At 34.2% G+C, this 18,924-nt stretch overlaps 1 long non-coding RNA gene across 1 annotated transcript; it reads right to left on the bottom strand.

Annotated features, from left to right (window-relative positions):
* Positions 1-219: 219 nt before the first annotated feature.
* Positions 220-3,362, bottom strand: LOC139364100 (uncharacterized). The gene is made up of 3 exons (XR_011625372.1): positions 2,532-3,362; positions 1,585-1,714; positions 220-488 (listed from the first exon to the last, which is right to left on the bottom strand). It is a non-coding gene; the product is annotated as an uncharacterized lncRNA (long non-coding RNA).
* Positions 3,363-18,924: the final 15,562 nt, after the last annotated feature.

Genomic DNA, 18,924 nt, shown 5'->3' with positions numbered 1-18,924 from the left:
TTAAAGAGAGACTTTTCAGTGATACTTATTTATATAATTTCTTTTATTATTATTATTACATTTCATGTCCTAGGGTACATGTGCACAATGTGCAGGTTTGTTACATATGTATACCTGTTCCATGTTGGTGTGCTGCACCCATTAACTCATCATTTACATTAGATATATCTCCTAATGCTATCCCTCCCTGCTCCCCCCACTCCACAACAGGCCCCGGTATGTGATGTTCCCCTTCCTGTGTCCAGGTGTTCTCATTGTTCAATTCCAACCAATGAGTGAGAACATGCGGTGTTTGGTTTTCTGATCTTGCAATAGTTTGCTGAGAATGATGGTTTCCAGCTGCATCCATGTCCCTACAAAGGACATGAACTCATCCTTTTTTATGACTGCATAGTATTCCATGGTGTATATGTGCCACATTTTCTTAATCCAGTCTGTCATTGATGGACATTTGGGTTGGTTCCAAGTCTTTGCTATTGTGAATAGTTCTACAACAAACATAAGATGATGGTCATCTTTAAACCAAGCTTTATGTTCAGACGTTTGACTAGCTCTACCCATGGTGAAATGCAGTTTGTGAAATTGTGACATTCACAATCCCAAATCCACTTCTTTCCAGCTGTATGACCTTGGATAAGTTCTTTAATTTATTTGTGCCCTAGTTTCCTCATCTGAAAACAAAAGGAATAATAATAGTATCTACCCCCTAAAGTGGTAAGGAGGATTAAGTGAGTTAATAATGCATAATAACAGTTTCTGGACGTAGTAAGCATCATTTAAATGTTAGCTTCATTTTTTTTATCTCATTCATTATATTAGGAACACCTGATTGTAGAGTGGCCATAACAAATCCTGGTATCAAATGGATTTCACTAGACAAATAGTCTAAATTCTCCTTAGAGTTAGATAAATTGAAAGTACTTATTATATAGGATTCTAAGTAGTGATTATTCCTATCACTCTTTTGATCAGTCTTATCAAAAGCAAGCAGAGCACTTTAATTCCAACTTATTGCATAACTTTTAAGGAAGATACACTAACCCAGAAATGTCAAGTTGAGTTGACTTAGTGAATTAGTACATTGCCTCATCCAAAATGAACACTATGATCCCAGTTAACTTGATGAGGAGTTTCAGCTGGACTTTCAGTTTCTTTTAAAGGGGAGTAAAGCTGTTCATTGAAATGTACTTTGCCTGGTCAAATATTTGATGCAGTAAAAAGCAATCATAAAAGGTGAAACTAAGACTCAGATCCCATGCCAATCATTCTAATAAAGCAAGCACCAAAGACAGTTGCTAGAGTTTTGCCATTTTTTAAGAGAATATCATACAGATGCTAGATTCATAGTTTATGCTTCATGATTCAGTGCTTTTTCCTGCTAACTACTGAAACTGAGAAGCTCAACATTCACACACACACACACACACACACACACACAAATACTACTAACAGTGACAGAATTGAAAGTTCTTTATCCAACATCCATTCTTCCCTTCAGCCTTAGTAAATGAATTACAGTTTAAAAAACAGCAACTATGTATTATAAACATTTATTTTCATTTAAAATGTATAAGCAAAGAGTACTTATTCTACTGTCTTTTGATGCAGTGCCAAAGTCTTTTCTTTGAATGGCTCCATCGATTATAATTCTCCATTGTCTTTCTTTCATAAATCACTCTCATAATTCATCTTCTACAATGTCCAGTTCCAGTGTCTTTGAAGAGAAAAGAAGACATTTGTCAGGGAACTAATGCATATCCTTTCATAGTTTGACAATTTTTTTCCAGACTTTCACAATTGCCTCCCCACATCTAATTTGACAATATTTTTAAAAAATAAAATTTGCCTTCATTGTGTATTTCCAAAAAATAAACTTTATTTTCATTTCAACTACTTTAATTTTTACTCACTTGAATATTACAGGTTTAGATAATATTTGTAAAAATACATAATTCTATCTAAATGTCTGAAATACACAGGTTTGGGAGCAAATATAACTGGATCTTACCAAGCCAAAAAAAAAAAAAAGTACTGAATAAGTGGGAATAAAAGTGAGCAGTCACATTTGAGATGAGCCTCATAATTGTCAGGGTTCAGCATGCACATTCATCATCAGAATATCTGACAGACATAATGTAGAGTTTAGGTTTATCTCTTAGTTTGGTGCAAAAGTAATTGCAGTTTTTGACATTACATTATGGCAAAACTGCAATTACTTTTGCACCAAACTAGTAGCAATGATTAAGTAGAAGTTGCATATGAGATATTTCACCCCTAAAGATATTCTATAGATGTTTCAAAAAATATTCACCACCCTCTTCTTAATCATAGAAAATATTTTTAAAATATGTCTATTTCTAAAGCAGACTATCTTACTGTTTTTCGATGTTGGTGTTTATAAAGAATAATAAACCCTTGAGACAACATATTCACGTGTCTTTATTCCTAGGAGGATAATCAGCTATTAGTCACTGTTATGGGTTAAATTGTGACCCTCAAAAAGTCATATGTTGAATTTCTAATCCCAGTACCTCAGAATGTGACCCAATTTGGAAAAAAGATCATTGCAGGTATAGTTAGTTGAGTTCATAGTAGAGTAGGGTAGGCCCCGAATCCAATATTACTGTTGTCCTCATACAACGGGGAAACTTGAAGATAGACACACACCCAGGAAGCATACCATGTGAACATAAAGGTAGAGATAGAGGTGATGCACCTACAAGCCAAGGAATGCAAAGATTTCCATCAAACACTGGAATTCTGTTGTTTCAGCCACTCAGTTTGTGGTACTTGGTTACAGCAGTCCTAACAAACTAATACAGTCCATCTTTAGATCAATATATCCTTAGGTTACAGTCATATTAAGCTTAAATGTGACTTCATCTGGTTTCTATTTATATCCTTCTCTGCAGCTTCTTACATATTTGTCAGGTCTTCTCTTGTCTAGGTAGGAAGCCTCTTGACTTGAAAATGTTTCTTCATATGATATTCTTTCACTATCCTGGTCTCTCTTCTAATGCATTCCTAAAAATACAGTATTTTACATAAAATTAAAAATAGCATGTGGCCTGCCTAATGCAAAGTAAGGCAAAGAATAAATCACCTTTCTTCCAAATATGATTTTTTTTGTAATGACACAGCCCAGGGTGCAAAAATGGCAGCACATTAAACTACTTACCCTCACTGAACAAAAATCTTAGTTTCCACACATGCTTTTTCTAAGCCATGTCTCTTCTATATTCTGTCTTTGTTGGAGCTGGTATTTTTTTTATCCAATGATAAAACTTTAATGTTTAATCCTGAGAAACTTCATTTTGCTGCTCTGCCACATCATTCTAGCACACCAATTTAGCTTGGAACCTGATTCATTTAGTTAAGTCATTAGAAAAAAAAGTTGAAATGTACAGGGAAAGGATAGATTCCCTAAGCCACATTACTAGAAACTTTCTCCAAGCCAAGTTTATCTGTTACGTAGCAATCTGGGATATACTTTATCAAACAGTTTCCAAGAAATGTAGCTGTACTAACACCACGTGCATATCTCTTCACAAGTTTAAAGAAAGGTTCTATTACTTTAATAAATACAGATACATATCTCTATCCTTCTCCTGATCTACCAGCCTAACAATTCTGTCAAGAAAAAGAACATGAAGCTAATTCAGCATACTTGTTTTTGGAGAAACCAGGCTGAGTCTTCGTGATCTCTGCTAAGTAATGTAACACATTTCTTCATTTCTTAAGAAATTGACTTCCAAATTTAGCTGAAATCACATTAGAATTCATTATATGACTTTTTCTTCATAAATCTAAATGAACTGCAAAGTTTAACATTTCAATATAATCATGATAAAATTAAATCTTAGTTCATTTTAGAAAGTTAACTTGAAATTGCCTAAAGAATGAATAAAGAGTGCATTTTTCAATGAAAAATGTTTCTAGCTTGCAGTAATGCAGTTTTTTCAGTCATATAAATAGAAGCTACCAAATATGCTTTTGAAAAGAGATGATTTATTTCAGAATCGAATTACTGACTTAGAACTTCAGTGTTGTCTTCTTTACAGACATTTAGCGTACTTTATCCTAATCTTACTTCTAATACTTCATTTATACTTTTTCCTTTGATTCATTCCCTCAGCTCCTTCTACAACTTTGTTTAAAATATCTCCTGCCCCCTCCCTTTAAAATGCACAGTCTATCATTTCCTATCCCCTTCCTTTATTTCCTTTATGACATTTATCTTGGCATTATTGATATTCATATATTTTCCATCTCACTTGCTAGAATGTAAACTACACAAGAATAGGAAGTTTATCTGTTGCTTTAACAGCTACATACCCAGGTTTAGAACAGTACCCAGCACATAGTGACTTCTCAGCAAATACTTGCTGGATGAGTGAATGAAGGAATGGAGAGAAGTTCCAATGATACTATTAAGTAAACATTTCACAACCAGAATACTAAGAGAAGAATGTAGGCAAGAGGTGGTAACTGAAAACACCAAATCACAGTTGAGATAAAACTCACCTATACATGCTACAAACTTAATTAAACATAACATTGTGTAATTAAAATTGCATCTAATATTTTAGATACATGTTTACTCTTTTAGAACTATAACCCACAACTATAAAATAATATAATAGTTCAACAACTCTAAATATCACATAAATTTCCTAATAAAATGCAGCCAAAATGTCACTACATTTGTAAAAAAAACTGTTTATTTTCTCATTCAATATATAATTTCCTTCTTTAATTCAAATATTCAAATAACCTGATGGAAGAAGCATAGTCTCTGCTGCCCATTCTCACTATCTATTTACCCATTTCCCCCTTATTCCCACTCTCATCACCCCATCTTCACTATGCTGGAATTCACTCCCTTCTATATATCCTTTTTGTCTATGTTATGAATAATTATCTTTTAAAATCAGAAAAAGAAATCAATTATTTAAATGAGTAGTTATTTAAATAAATGTCTGATTTTTGTTTGGTTTCAGTTTACAACAGTTTTCTTTGTTTATATTGTTATCATTGTGTTTAGTATTGATTTGAAACAAATAGTGCCTTGAACAGCAGATATTTGACTGCCATTCTGCTACTGAAAAGGCCTCCATGTGTCCAATGGTTCATTTAAAATAAACAAAAATGTGGTTCTATTAAATATTTCCGTAAAACTGTGTATAAAAAATTGGGCTGTCTTCAATGAAATGTGTGAAAATATATAGAATCTACTTTAATGCAGTGGTTAAATTGAACCAACCAGCCAAACTGACTTCTAAATAAGCAGCTGATGGAGATAGATAGATAGATGATAGATAGATAGATAGATAATGTAGATATATAAATATATAATTTATTAATCAAATGATTCCAGTGTTAAGTAAACAGCTAGTACATTGCAATGTAAAAGCACATTACAGTTTATAAAATACTCTACATAGCTTCAATTCCAATATGAGTTACTATGTCACTAAATGCCACTTTTGGAATCCAAATTTATCCACAGTGTCCCCAACCTTTGCATTATCAAGGCAGTTCTTACAACGTTGAGCCCTCAAAAAGCCTCATCTGCCACAAATAAATCAGCTCTTCAAGACAACAGAGCAATATGACTGACCCACAGCTGTTATCATACTGAATGAAGAAAAACTGAAAGCCTTTCCTCTGAGATCTAGAACAAGACAAGTATGCCCACTCTTACCACTGGTACTGAACATAGAACTGGAAGTCCTAAGTAGGGAAATCATACAGGAAGAAAAAATGAAGGACATTAAAATTGTAAAAGAAGAATTCAAGTTATTCTTGTTTGCAGATGATATGATTTATATTTGGAAAAACCTAAAGACTCCACAAGAAAACTATTAGAACTGATAAATTCAGTAAATTTGCAGGATACAAAATCAACATACAAATAGCAGTAGCATTTCTATATGTCAACAGTGAACAATCTACAAAAGAAATCATAAAAGTAATCCCATTAACAATAGCTACAAATAAAAATGAAACTCTTCGGAAGAAACTTAATCAAAGAAATAAAGATTCCACAATGAAAACTGTAAAATATTGATGCAAGAAATTGGAGAAAACACAAAAAAGTAAAGATATTCCATCTTCATGAATTGGAAGACTGAATATTGTTAAAATGTCCATGCTACCCAATGCAATCTACAGATTCAATGTAATTATTGTCAAAATACCAATGACATTCTTCACAGAAATAGAAAAAAAAAATTCTAAAATTTATATGGAACTGCAAAAGACTGAGGATAGCCAAAGTTATCCTGAGCAGAAAGAACAAAACTGGAGGAATCACATTATCTGATAAAATGGTTTTGGTCTGTGTCCCCACTCACATCTCATCTTGAATTGTAATCCCCATAATGGCCACATGTCGAGGGAGAGACCTGGTGGGAGATGATTGGATTATAGGGGCGGTTATCTTGATGCTGTTTTCATGATAGTAAATTCTCATGAGATTTGATGGTTTTATAAGTGTCTGACAGTTCCTCCTTCACATGCTCTCTCTTGCCTGCCACCATGTAAGATGTGCCAGCTTCCCCTTCTGCCATGATTGTAAGTTTCCTGAGGCATCCCCAGCCATGCAGAACTCTGAGTCAATTAAACCTCTTTTCTTTATAAATTACCCACTCTCAGGCAGTTCTTTATACCTGTCTGAGAAAGGACTAATACACCTGACTTCAAATTATACTACAGAGCTAGAGTAACCAAAACTGCATAGTACTGGCATAAAAACAAACACATAGACCAATGGAACAGAATAGGGAACCCAGAAATAAATCTATACATCTACAGGGAACTCACTTTTGACAAGGTGCCAAGAGCATACATTACGAAAAGGACAGTCTCTTCAATAAATGGCGCTGAGAAAACTGGAGATCCATATGCAAATGAATAACACTAGACCCCTATCTCATCATTTACAAAAATCAAATCACAATGAACTGAAGAGGTAAATCTGAGACCTCAAACTATGAAACTAATAAAAGAGATAATGAGGAAATTCTCAGGGACATTGGTTTGGGCAAAGATTTATTGAATAACACCCCACGAGCAAAGGCAAACAAAGCAAAAATGGATAAATTAGATCACACCAAGTTAAAAACCTTATGCACAGCAAAAGAAACAATCCACAAAGTTAAGAGACAATTCACAGAATGGAAGAAAGTATTTACAAACTATCCATCTGAAAGGGAGTAATAACAAGAATATATAAGGAGCTCAAACAACTGTACAGGAAAAAATCTAATCTAAAAATCTGATAATCTGATTAAAATAGGCAAAAGATATGAATAGACATTTATCAAAAAAAGACACACGCATGGCAAACAGGTATATGAAAATATTCTCAACATCATTGATCAGAGAAATACAAATCAAAACTAAAATGTGATATCATCTCACCCTTGTTAAAGTGCCTTTTATCCAAAGGACAGGCAATAATGAATGCCTATTGTTTGGATAAAAGGGTGTGGAGAAAAGGCAATGCTCATACACTGTTGGTAGAGATGTAAATTAATACAGGCACTATGTAGAACAGTATAGAGGTTCCTCAGAAAACTAGCAATAGAACTATAGTATGACACAGCAATCTCACTTCTAGGTATATACCCAAAAGAAGGGAAATCAGTATATTGAAGCTATATGTGAACTTCTGTGTTTATTACAGCACTATTCACAATAGTGATTTGGTAGCAACCTAAGTGTCCATAAGCAAAGTAGTGGATACAGAAAATATGGTACAGGTACCCAATGGAGTACTACTATTCAACCATGGAAAAGAATAGGATCCTGTCATTTGCAATAACATGAATGGAACTGGAGGTCATCATGTTAAGTGAAATAAGCCAGGCACAGAAAGACAAACTTGGCATGTTCTCACTTATTTGTGGAAACTAAAAATTAAAATGATTAAACTCATGGAATAGAGAGTAGACAGTTGGTTACCGGAGACTGGGAAGGGCAGCAGAAGTGTGGGGGACAGTGAGGATAGTTAGTGGGTACAAAGATATAGCTAGACAGAATGAACAAGGTCTAGTATTTGATAACACAACAGAGTGACTACAATCAACAATAACTTATTGTATATTTTAAAATAACTAAAAGAATATAATTGGAATGTTTGCAACTTTAAGATAAATGCTTGAGGTCATGTATATCCCATTTACCCTAATGTGATTATTATGCACTGTATGCCTGTATCAAAATATTTAGTATACTCCATAAATATATATACCTGCAATGTACTCACAATTTGTTTTAGAAAAGACAACAGAGCACTCATGTTCTTTGGTAACTTGCATTTCATGGAAAAGGGAGATGAAGGGAAGTCTATGTCCTGTGGAAAAACTGCTATAAGGTCCAGGTAATGAAGGTGATCAACTGACTGCAATGAGATAAAAATCAACCACTGCTCCACTTCTAGTTCCTTCTCTGCCCATTTTGACTGGGAACTTCAAGAAGATATTGGCTAGTACTTGCATTTTTGACCATTCGAGGACACAGTTGTTCATGAATCCCACTTTAAAAAATACTGTGATAAAATGGCATTGAAGAGTGATTAACTGCATTATAACCAGAGAAGATAGAGGGATGTGAATACACAAATGCCTTCACCCACAAATTTTTTATATAAAGTCATAATTCTTTTAAAAACACAGTAAGGAATCAAGTTCACATTTTCCATGCTGCAGACAGGATTAAACACGTAGGACAGTTTATAGCTATTTATTGCCTCCTGAACATCAACTTGATTAATGTTAGTATATTAACCCAGGTAAGCAAGTTTTAAAGCAAGGAAAAAAATGGCTTTGCTCTTGGCTGTTTTACTCAACCACAGCAGAAAAGAGAGAGAAAAATTATTAGTATTGTGAAGTGCTGAGGAAAAACATATTTGCCCATCGATAAACCCTTTTGCAAGGTTTGTTTTTTGTTGTTTTTTTTTTTTAAATCTTAAAACAGCATTATTGATCAGGCTGTACTAACTTTGCCTTTTGGCAACTTATTTAAAGAAAGACATTTCAGTTGCCATGATCTAAAGTAATGTTTACCACTATGGTTTACATTTAACATATGGTAGTTACTTTTAAAATTATTTTATTTTGTCATGTAGACATACTGTGTTTTTTTTAATTTGAGCTGGTTAGCGCTACAAATTCCTCACTTAAGCTTTCCAAATGGACCGTTCTTTTTTTTTTTTTTTTGAGACGGAGTCTCGTTCTGTCACCCAGGCTGGAGTACAGTGGCCGGATCTCAGCTCACTGCAAGCTCCGCCTCCCGGGTTCACGCCATTCTCCTGCCTCAGCCTCCCGAGTAGCTGGGACTACAGGCACCCGCCACCTCGCCCGGCTAGGTTTTTTTTTTTTTTTTTTTTTTTTGTATTTTTTTAGTAGAGACGGGGTTTCACCGTGTTAGCCAGGATGGTCTCGATCTCCTGACCTCGTGATCCGCCCGTCTCAGCCTCCCAAAGTGCTGGGATTACAGGTTTGAGCCACATTCTTTTCTGAGGTCCTATTAAACAAATAAATAAACAAGAATAAAATAATGAGCTGAAAGTGAGATAAGGACATAAATATTACAGAAGGTTGGAGTAGATCACCAGTGAAATAAAAGCGTATATTTCAATTTCCCAGCCTAATAAAAAATTAATATAACTGCCTATTTTATTGACCTTTAAGATTCTAAAATACTCTAGAGGAAATTGAATCCAAATTTTATTACAAAAGTAAAAATAATAAAGAGTTAGTAAAAAAATTACCAAACATGATAGTAGAATCTCTCATTTCAATTTTTGGGAAGAGGAAAAGTTTATGGTTCATTTTAATTTTACATTGTTTCCTATCAATATGTATCTCATTTTTTTTTTTTTTTTGGAAATGATTTGGATTCTATGGATATGTTGCCATGAATGAGACTTTTCTTGATGGAAAGTGAAGTCATTATGTTAGAAGAGTCCCTTTGATGAAATCAGTTATCTCCTTACTTGCAAGTATCATTCATTTCCTAGATTTTCTTAAAAGTTAGGCTTAAATATTTCCAGAAATAGATATTTCACCTTAGCAACAACCTCCCTTGCAATCAGTGCTGCCACAGGGAGGAACACAGCCTTTCTAGTTAAAGATATCTGTGTGACTGGAAGGAAAAAATATTCCAACAGGAAATAAAAGTGAAACATGTAGCAAGAGGAAGGATTGAAAGAAACGAAGGTAAAGGAAAGAAGAGAGAGAATAGAAAAAGATATGTAAATATCGTTATGCAACTAACAAAATCTAATTTTAATATTTATTTATATTTATCTTTTCCCAAAAAGCTTTACTAGGGTCAGAATATTTAGAATTATCAATGCTTATAACGTTTTTAGGAAAAAATGACCATTGAGATTATTACTAGCATTTCAAATAAAACTAGACTTACATTTTGTTCATATTTTAAAAGGTTTTTTTCAAAATCATCATAATGTACACTTTTATAAAATATCTACCACACTGTTTTAGAACCCAACAGCTTATGGGTGAAGAAATGGTTTATCACATGATTTTCTTGGAGAACGATGAGCCAAACCTTAATGCCTTATTAAAGTGATTTTCTTAACTAATTTAATTGCTTCACAGTAACTTTTTAATCTCTCACATCAGGAATTATTTATCCACAAATCCAGTAATATAGGAACCTGCCAGTCAATTTTTACTATATTTTGACAATTGTCTCTTTCAGAAATGTAACAATAAACTACATCCTATAAGGAAGACTGCTTCTAGTAGCATATTTTACCTACACTAGGTAAATTATTGCCTTTACAGTAGAGAGAGAATGAAAAATCCTTTTGCTTAAAATATCACCTGCAGTCATTCAACCTTGCAAAATCCCTTCCTGGATGAGATGTATTTATTCAGGTTTTCACTGTAGTGAATTGAGTTAGGATTAAGAGTTCTACAGAAATTTCAAGGACACAAAAAGGCATGTTTCCTTATCATTGTAGAATCATGCAGTGACATGTAATGGTGTTATTTGTAGGACCTTGTAAACTTAATTTCTAAAATTGGTGAAGTGCTGGTTTTGTGTCCAGTGTGCTTAGGGCATGATAATAGGCTGTCTTCAACTTTCAAGAACTCTGAGTCTTTTATATGCTAGTTGTAAGCATGTAAGTGTACTTGTGCATGAAGGTTGCCTAACTACACTGCATGTCTTTATAAAAAGAAAATTAGAAGCCTAGTAGAAAATCATTTAAATTTATTTCTGGGAGACACAGTAGGGCAGCATATAATGCCTAAAAGCTCTCTTGTCTTCCATGCTGTTGTATCATATTAAATATATTTTAGGAGCTGACAAGCACTTTTCAGTGCCAATCAACAATCAGAAAGAGGCGTTGCTATTGACAACTGGGAAAGTTGTGGTGCTGAATTGCAGAAGCTGTCTTTTAAAGGGTTCTAGCCGTCATCATCACATCAGTGAAGCATATTAATCTGCTCCACATTGTTTGAAAAGGTGTAGGTAATTACCTTTTCTACTCCACAATGTTTTCACAGAAATCTTTTATGAGATAATATTGTTTAGTGGGAAACCATAGCTAAACTTTCCAACTGGGGGGAGAAAGGATATATATGGCTCATAAAAAGCTGACATCCTTTTAGTTAGTGGTTTCCAGAATTTGAATAATCACCAAATATGTAATTCATGTGCCTTATGCAGTAAACAACCTGAACAACCATACTTGCCAGCCCTACAGACTAACTTGTTATTATTACTGTTGTTGTTGTTATTATTTAACAATAGGAGGCAATTTTTAAAAAAATGCCTTACAGTTTCATAAAGACAATTTGGGCATGAACACCCAAAATAGGAAGTACATAATCTCAGAATGAAACACAGATTTACTTTTAAATTAAATAATTTTAGATACAAGAAAAACTCACTGCATTACCCTTATAGCACATTCTTATTATATGACAAACTAGTAAAAGAAAGTTCTTATTAGCTTTCATAAATTTGAGTTTGGAAAATAAAATTTGCTTTTAATTATTATTTTATAGAAAGCAAAAAGGCCTTTTAACATTTGGTGAAAATCAAGGTTTATCATTTCTGTAGCATGTGGCTGTGTCCCTAAAAGAGTGACTTAACCTGCGGCTGCCAAAATCAGTGACAGATTTTGACACAAGCTGTGAAAGAAGCATCTGTGTGACTAATGGCCTGGCTCATACATTCTCTTGGTGGCTGGATGCCAATATTTTATCTGGATGGTTTGCTTCAGACTCAGTTGCTTCTACTTTAATAACTCCTGAATAAGACTCTGAAAACAAAGTAATTCCTGTGGATTATATATCCTTATCATCCCCAGACTGTATCTCCTTCTCACTCATCCTATTGACAAATGCGTCTCTTTTCAATTCCCCAGAAAGACTCTTCCCTTAGTGGAGTCCCAGAAGAAACAAAAAGTGGGTCACTAGAGGTGGAATGTCTGAGCCCCAGACAGACAATGACACAAGAGTGAGACATGATAATATGACCTGGATTTCTATGAAATGTCATTTAAGCATGGATTTAACTGCAGACCCAAAGCATTATGCTCTACAAATCAAGTGAGTTCCTCTTCTTTTTCCAGGAACTACTATCCTTCCAGACTCGACTGATCAGTTTTCCTTTGAAGATTTTCCTTATCTCTCCCCATTCAACTCAGAAGAAAGGGTAAATCAGGTAAAATCAAACAAGGTGAAGCCAGGCATGTAATTAATTCTCAAAATATATGTTGTAAACTCTTGCATGCTTTCCAGAAATGGGTTACAACTTTAGTTTTATACTTGCTAGTAAATAAAGGCATTGGCAGAATCAGTAATGGTTCAGTGTCTACGTGCTTATAAACATACAAGTTGCAAAGAAGAACACGCTCATGGCTGGTACTGACATGAGAGAGAAGTTTCTCCTGTGGGCCCTCTTAAAGAAAAGAGTGTGCAGTGTAGTGAAGAATCATTAAATGGCAGCCTCATAGTAAACATAGTGGCTTTCAAAAATCTGTTTCTTCTAACATCACTCAGCATAAGCTTATGGCAAAATGCCACTCCACAATTTAGTAAGCACATTCCCACAGGAACCAGAACAGTGTTACAGAATTTTTGCTTGTCTGGCTTACATAGGATAGATTTAAGAGGAGCTAGGTGAATGGACAGACAGCATATCCTTCAGACAATCTTTCATAAATAGTGTTTCTCCCAGCTGAGCTTCTGATAAATGTTGAATGGCAGTGAGTTGAAGATTATATTCCCTGACAAGTACCTGGAGTGAAGCTATTCTGTTTTTCCGGTTAAGTGCAAAGCCATATGTTTTAACAGCTCCTCAACCCAGAGGCCAGATTGACATTTTCTTATGAAAGTTGACAAGTCTGACAAGAACAAATGCTTGAAGAGAAAGCCACTCCATCTGCACACAGAGATAAACAAGGGAGTACCTACGGGAAGGGCCAAGATTCTTTTCAAAAAGCAATTACTCTCCTGCTCACAAATAAAGGGATCATCAGAGTGCCGAAGATCGTTGCCATACGATAAGAGCATAATAATTTTAAGCTAGATTAATTTTAACGTTTTAACAAAATACCATGCACATTTGCCAAAAACAAATTTTGTTTCACCCTACTATTGCCATCTGCCTCCAAAAATATTTTATATCAGTTTATTCCAAAGAGAGGAGAGTGTTACTCAAACAAAAAATATATATTTTTTGTCAATTCTCCTAATGAGTGGGGCATTCATCATGATAAGGAAGCAAAGACCAGAAAAATGGCTGTTTTCTTATACATGCTTGCTTAGGTTGCATGTTACCCTTCTAAGAGAATCCCACCATTCCTCTCCCTTTTTCTTCTTTCTAAGTCTTTCTCCCATACACCTGAGGTAGGAGGATCTGAGAGAGTTCTGGTTAGAACTGTTGCCCCCATACAATTCCTGGTACAGGCAGATTAAGCTGGCTCTTCTCTCACTTTAAGGAAAATATATTTTACTTTTCCTACTGTCACTATATAGGGGCCAAAGGAGCTACCCATTTGTCAAGTCTAAGTCATCAAAGTTCATCCAGGGATTTGGAACAAAAGCTTTTGCTGTGGGGCTGACCCTCTACATATTTATTGCCCACAGAGCCTTAAAGACAAAATATAGAGACATACCTGGGAAAATACAATCATAATAGAGTTTGGCAGTGGTGAATAGTGAAATAACAGTGCCTAGGACTTGTAACTCCTTGGGAAAAGGCAAACTTACAATAAATGTATCAAGAAATAAAGTAATATAATTATCTATAATTTGAATGGAGTAAAGAATTATCCTTAATAAGAATGAAGTGATGCCCTGCTTTCAACAATGGACAGAACATTCAGACAGAAAATCAATAAGGAAACAATGAACTTGAACACTGCTATAGACCAAATGAGGCTAAGAGACATATGAAACATTCCACCCAGCATAAGCAGAATACACATTATTCTCAAGCACATATGGAATATTCTCCAGGACAGACCACATGTTAGGCTACAAAACAAGTCCTAACAATTTTAAGTAAAATATATTTTAAGAGACTGAAATTATATCAACATATTTTCCAACCACAATAAGAAACTAGAATGTAATAACATCAGGAAAATTATAAAATTTACAAATAATGTGGAAATTATACATTACACACCTAAATAACCAATAGGTCAAAGAAAAAAACAAAAAGAAAATCTCAAAAGATCCTGAAATAAATGGAAATAAAAACACAGCATACTATAACTTACATAATAAAAGTAGTTTTAAGTGAAGTTTATAGCAATAAACAAAAAATCTATAATTAGATACCACCTCACACTGTTATGATGACTGTTATCGAAACCAAACAAAGATAATAAAGACTGGGGAGAATGTGAAGAAATTGGAACACTTTTATACAGTTAGTGGGCATGTAAAAGGGTGCAGCAGCTATTTAGTGCAGTATGGAGGTTCCTCAAAATATTAAAAATAAATCTATCATGTGATCCAGCCATTCCACTTCTGGGTATATATTCAAAAGAATTGAAATCAGGATCTCAAAGAGATACCTACACATCCATGTTCATTGCAGCATTATTCATAATAGCCAAATGAAAACCACCCAAGTGGACATGGACAGAAGAATGGAAAAAGACAATGTGGTACATGTATACAATGGAAACTTATTCAGTCTTTAAAAAGACAAAAATCTTGCCATTTACAACAACATGGATAAATCGGGTGGCCATTATCCTAAGGGAAATAAGCCAGGCACGGAAGGACAAATACTGCATGATTCCACTTCTGAGTTACCTATAACGGTCAAACTCATAGAAGCAGAGAATACAACAGTGGTTGGCAGGGGCTGGGAGGTGGAGAAAATGAGGAGTTCATTGGATATGAAGTTACACTTATGCTAGATAAATAAGTTCTAGAGTTCTTCTGTATTACGTATTGCCTGTAGTTAATAAGATGATATTGTGCACCTCAAAATTTGTTGATTGTAGATTTCTTATTAAATGTTCTTAACACACATGCACACACACACACACACACACACACACACAAGGGACATAAGGAAACTGAGAGGTGTTGAATATGTCTATTGCCTTGATTATGGTGGTGGTATCAGGGGTACTTTCATACATCCATACCTATTAAAGTATACACATTAAATATGCGCAGTTCTCTGTATATCAATTATACCTCAATAAAGCTGTTTTTAAAAATGAAGGAATGGAACAGAGATTAAATTCCATCAGATGGGCTCTACTCAGAGAGTTGATAAAGTTTCTCTAATTCCTCTATACCTCAATAAGGCTGTTTTTAAAAATGAAGGAATGCAACAGAGATTAAATCCCATCAGATGGGCTCTACTCAGACAGTTGATAAAGTTTCTCTAATTCCTCTATACCTCAATAAGGCTGTTTTTAAAAATGAAGGAATGCAACAGAGATTAAATCCCATCAGATGGGCTCTACTCAGACAGTTGATAAAGTTTCTCTAATTGGCAAGACTAATAGGATTTATGAAAGCTTGGTCAGAAAAAACTTTCACTGAGGTTATGTTTAGCTTAGGGTTTTAATTATTTATGCAATATGAAGTATTATTAAGACATAACCAGAAAATAAGCTGGGGTATATAAAGTCTGGCACCATTCAATTTGGTTGGAAAAGTAGGGGGTAGGGAAGTTTCCTATTTTTTACAAATAAATTAATTTTAGAATATCCCCCAGTAAACTCATAAACAGAAAAGCCATGTTCTAGAATTTGTCTACAGTACCAGTTTCATCAGCTAAACTCAAGTCTTACCATGTAAATTTATTATACCAAAGAATTAGAAGAAAAGAGAATTTATAATGAAAGAAGATGTTTACACATATATAACTTACCATTTCTGAAAAGATGCATGAAAAAAAAATGGTACCAGTAATGGAAACTAGGGAACTCTGGCTAATAATGCTTAATTTTAGTGACATTTAATTTTTGGCAATATTTAGTATTTATAGCATGCGTATATGACCTCCAATATTATTTAAGATTTTACAATGGGAATTAAATTTGAGGCTAAAAATTTTGGTTCCTTCATCTAATTTTAATTTCACAAATTACCACACTAATCAAACCAGAGTTTAGTGGGGTTTTGTACATGGCTGTTATTGTTTGTGGTTCTTATTTTGATGCACACCCTTTATCAATTTAGAGATTAGGATGCCACATTTCAAATTTTCTACGCCACAGTATGGAAAGAATTAGTTTACCTTTATTGATAGTCTTTCAATAAAGAGTGAAATAAAAGTCTACTCTTCACAATACCCGAGACAGTTTAAAAATTCCTCCCTGGTTTCCAACTCTCCACCTTTGGGAACACCACCTAAAGTCTTCAATAGAGCTTTTCTCAGTGTCTCATTGGGGACACGAAGAATGTTCAGTTTGGTGGTATATGCAAAGTGAAACATGTAGGAAAAAGTCTGTTTATTGACGGGGAAGATCACAACCCATGGGCTGGGCTGGGGAAATACTAAGCCCTTTCCATGCTGCCTCCCTATATTTAAATTTTTACCTGAAGCCACACACTGTAGAACAAAAAAAAAAAAAAAAAAAAAAAGAACTTTTACATGGATCATACCATCACAGCTGAGTCAGGCAAAGTCAAAAATCAACAGGCAAGGTCAAAATCCCAGATTTTTTTTTTTTTACTTCTGTTTAGCCTACTTATGATTTAGCTCTAGAAATTTCTGAACTTGCTTGGAACAATTGGCTGATGTGACAAAGTGAATCCATACACAAGGCTCTACATTATACATCAGTCTTCTCTACATCAAAAGAAAACCCCCAAATTTACATACTTTATAAATAAATGTGTGTATATGCATATCTCTGTGCGTGTGTGTGTGTATTACAGCATATTTCGTCTGCCTTTAAATTTGGTCATAATCATATCAAAATGTTCATTCTATCCTTCTTTTTCACTTTCCATGGGATTAACTTATTCATCTTTTCTTCATCTTATCTCATTTTCTAAGTTACTAGAAAATTTGATCCATGGGTAAAATTTTAAAAGGTAGAGAAATAGCTGCAAATTTCTATAAGCACTAGAATAATTTGCAGTCACCTTGTCAGTGATAGATCAGTTGTAGTCAGTTACCTCATGCTAAGGCATAAAGCAGGCTGTGTTAAACTGGGCTGTGGAATATGCACAATACCTGAGTTTCCAACTGTGGTTCCACTCCTTTCTTTACCATTCAAGAAACAATCTGCAATGCAAATAAGGAAGAGTGACTTTACAGAGAAATCATGACATCTGCTTACTTGAAGACTTCAGAATTAAGTTCATATCAAAACTATGTAGAACTTCCCTCCCAGCAAAGACTATTGTGTTCCATTCCTTTCCTGGCTCTTGGCATGCTATTGGCATGTAACATTTTAGAAACCCCCCAAAAAATAGATTTTACGCATCTGCCATGTACATTTAACTTTTTACTTGAAAGAGTTTACTGACTACGAGAAACATCATGTAGAATTAAGTTATACTACAGAATATGTTGCTTATATACCATGCAACGCAAGAGAGTCATTTCTGTTTCAAATGTAGTTTATGTTATTGGAAGAACATAATGACATGTTGTTCTAAGAGCATCTCCATTTAACTAAAATGTGATAAGAAAATCACCTTATAGTGTGCACTTACTGCTAACTGGAATACTCATCATTTAAAGCCTACCACTAGCTTGAAAGAAGGAATTTTACTCACTGTAGGAGTCAACCTGTCCATTCTTCATTCAATTATTCTCTATATTACAAGGCATCCATAAAAATTAAAGTGCTTCTAAGTCACTAAAAAAAATGTTATGATGAACTTCTCGAAACATTCATTAAGTAATGGATAGAATCAAATTTACTAAAAGATTGTTTCATATATTATAAATATAAGTAGCCAAACTGATATTAATCAGAATATTTGTTTCCTTTAAGAGTTATGTCACATATAAAAATGTGGTAAGAGAAAGGTTTTCTTTTCTCACCAGAATTAAAAATACTCTAAAATGTTTTGTGAATTAAGTATCAGCACATAATCAGCCAGAGGTCAGGTATCTTTAAATCCACACAGAAGCATAGTATTGGAAGAATTTATCTCAGTGCATTAACTTTGCTTTTCCTAATGCTCTCAAGAAACAAAAATTGTATCTTCTTTAAAAATAATGTTAGAAAATAATCCAAACATAAATTAGTTATGGGAATTAATTATGGGAATTAATAAACATAGATTAGTTACAGGGATTACCCCTGGTGATAAAGTAGCATCGTTGGGAGCAAAGAAATGAGGTAGGAAGGTTGCCCCCAAAAGAGACTTACTCTTCATCACCAACATTGGATTTTTTTATTAGATGTACTTTTATATTACTTGTGTAACTGAA

Source organism: Macaca nemestrina, chromosome 7 (assembly GCF_043159975.1).
Source record: "Macaca nemestrina isolate mMacNem1 chromosome 7, mMacNem.hap1, whole genome shotgun sequence".
In the NCBI taxonomy this organism is placed as follows: Eukaryota; Metazoa; Chordata; class Mammalia; order Primates; family Cercopithecidae; genus Macaca; species Macaca nemestrina.
The sequence above is the reverse complement of the archived record's forward strand: the minus strand, read 5'-3'. Positions and strand labels throughout refer to the sequence as shown.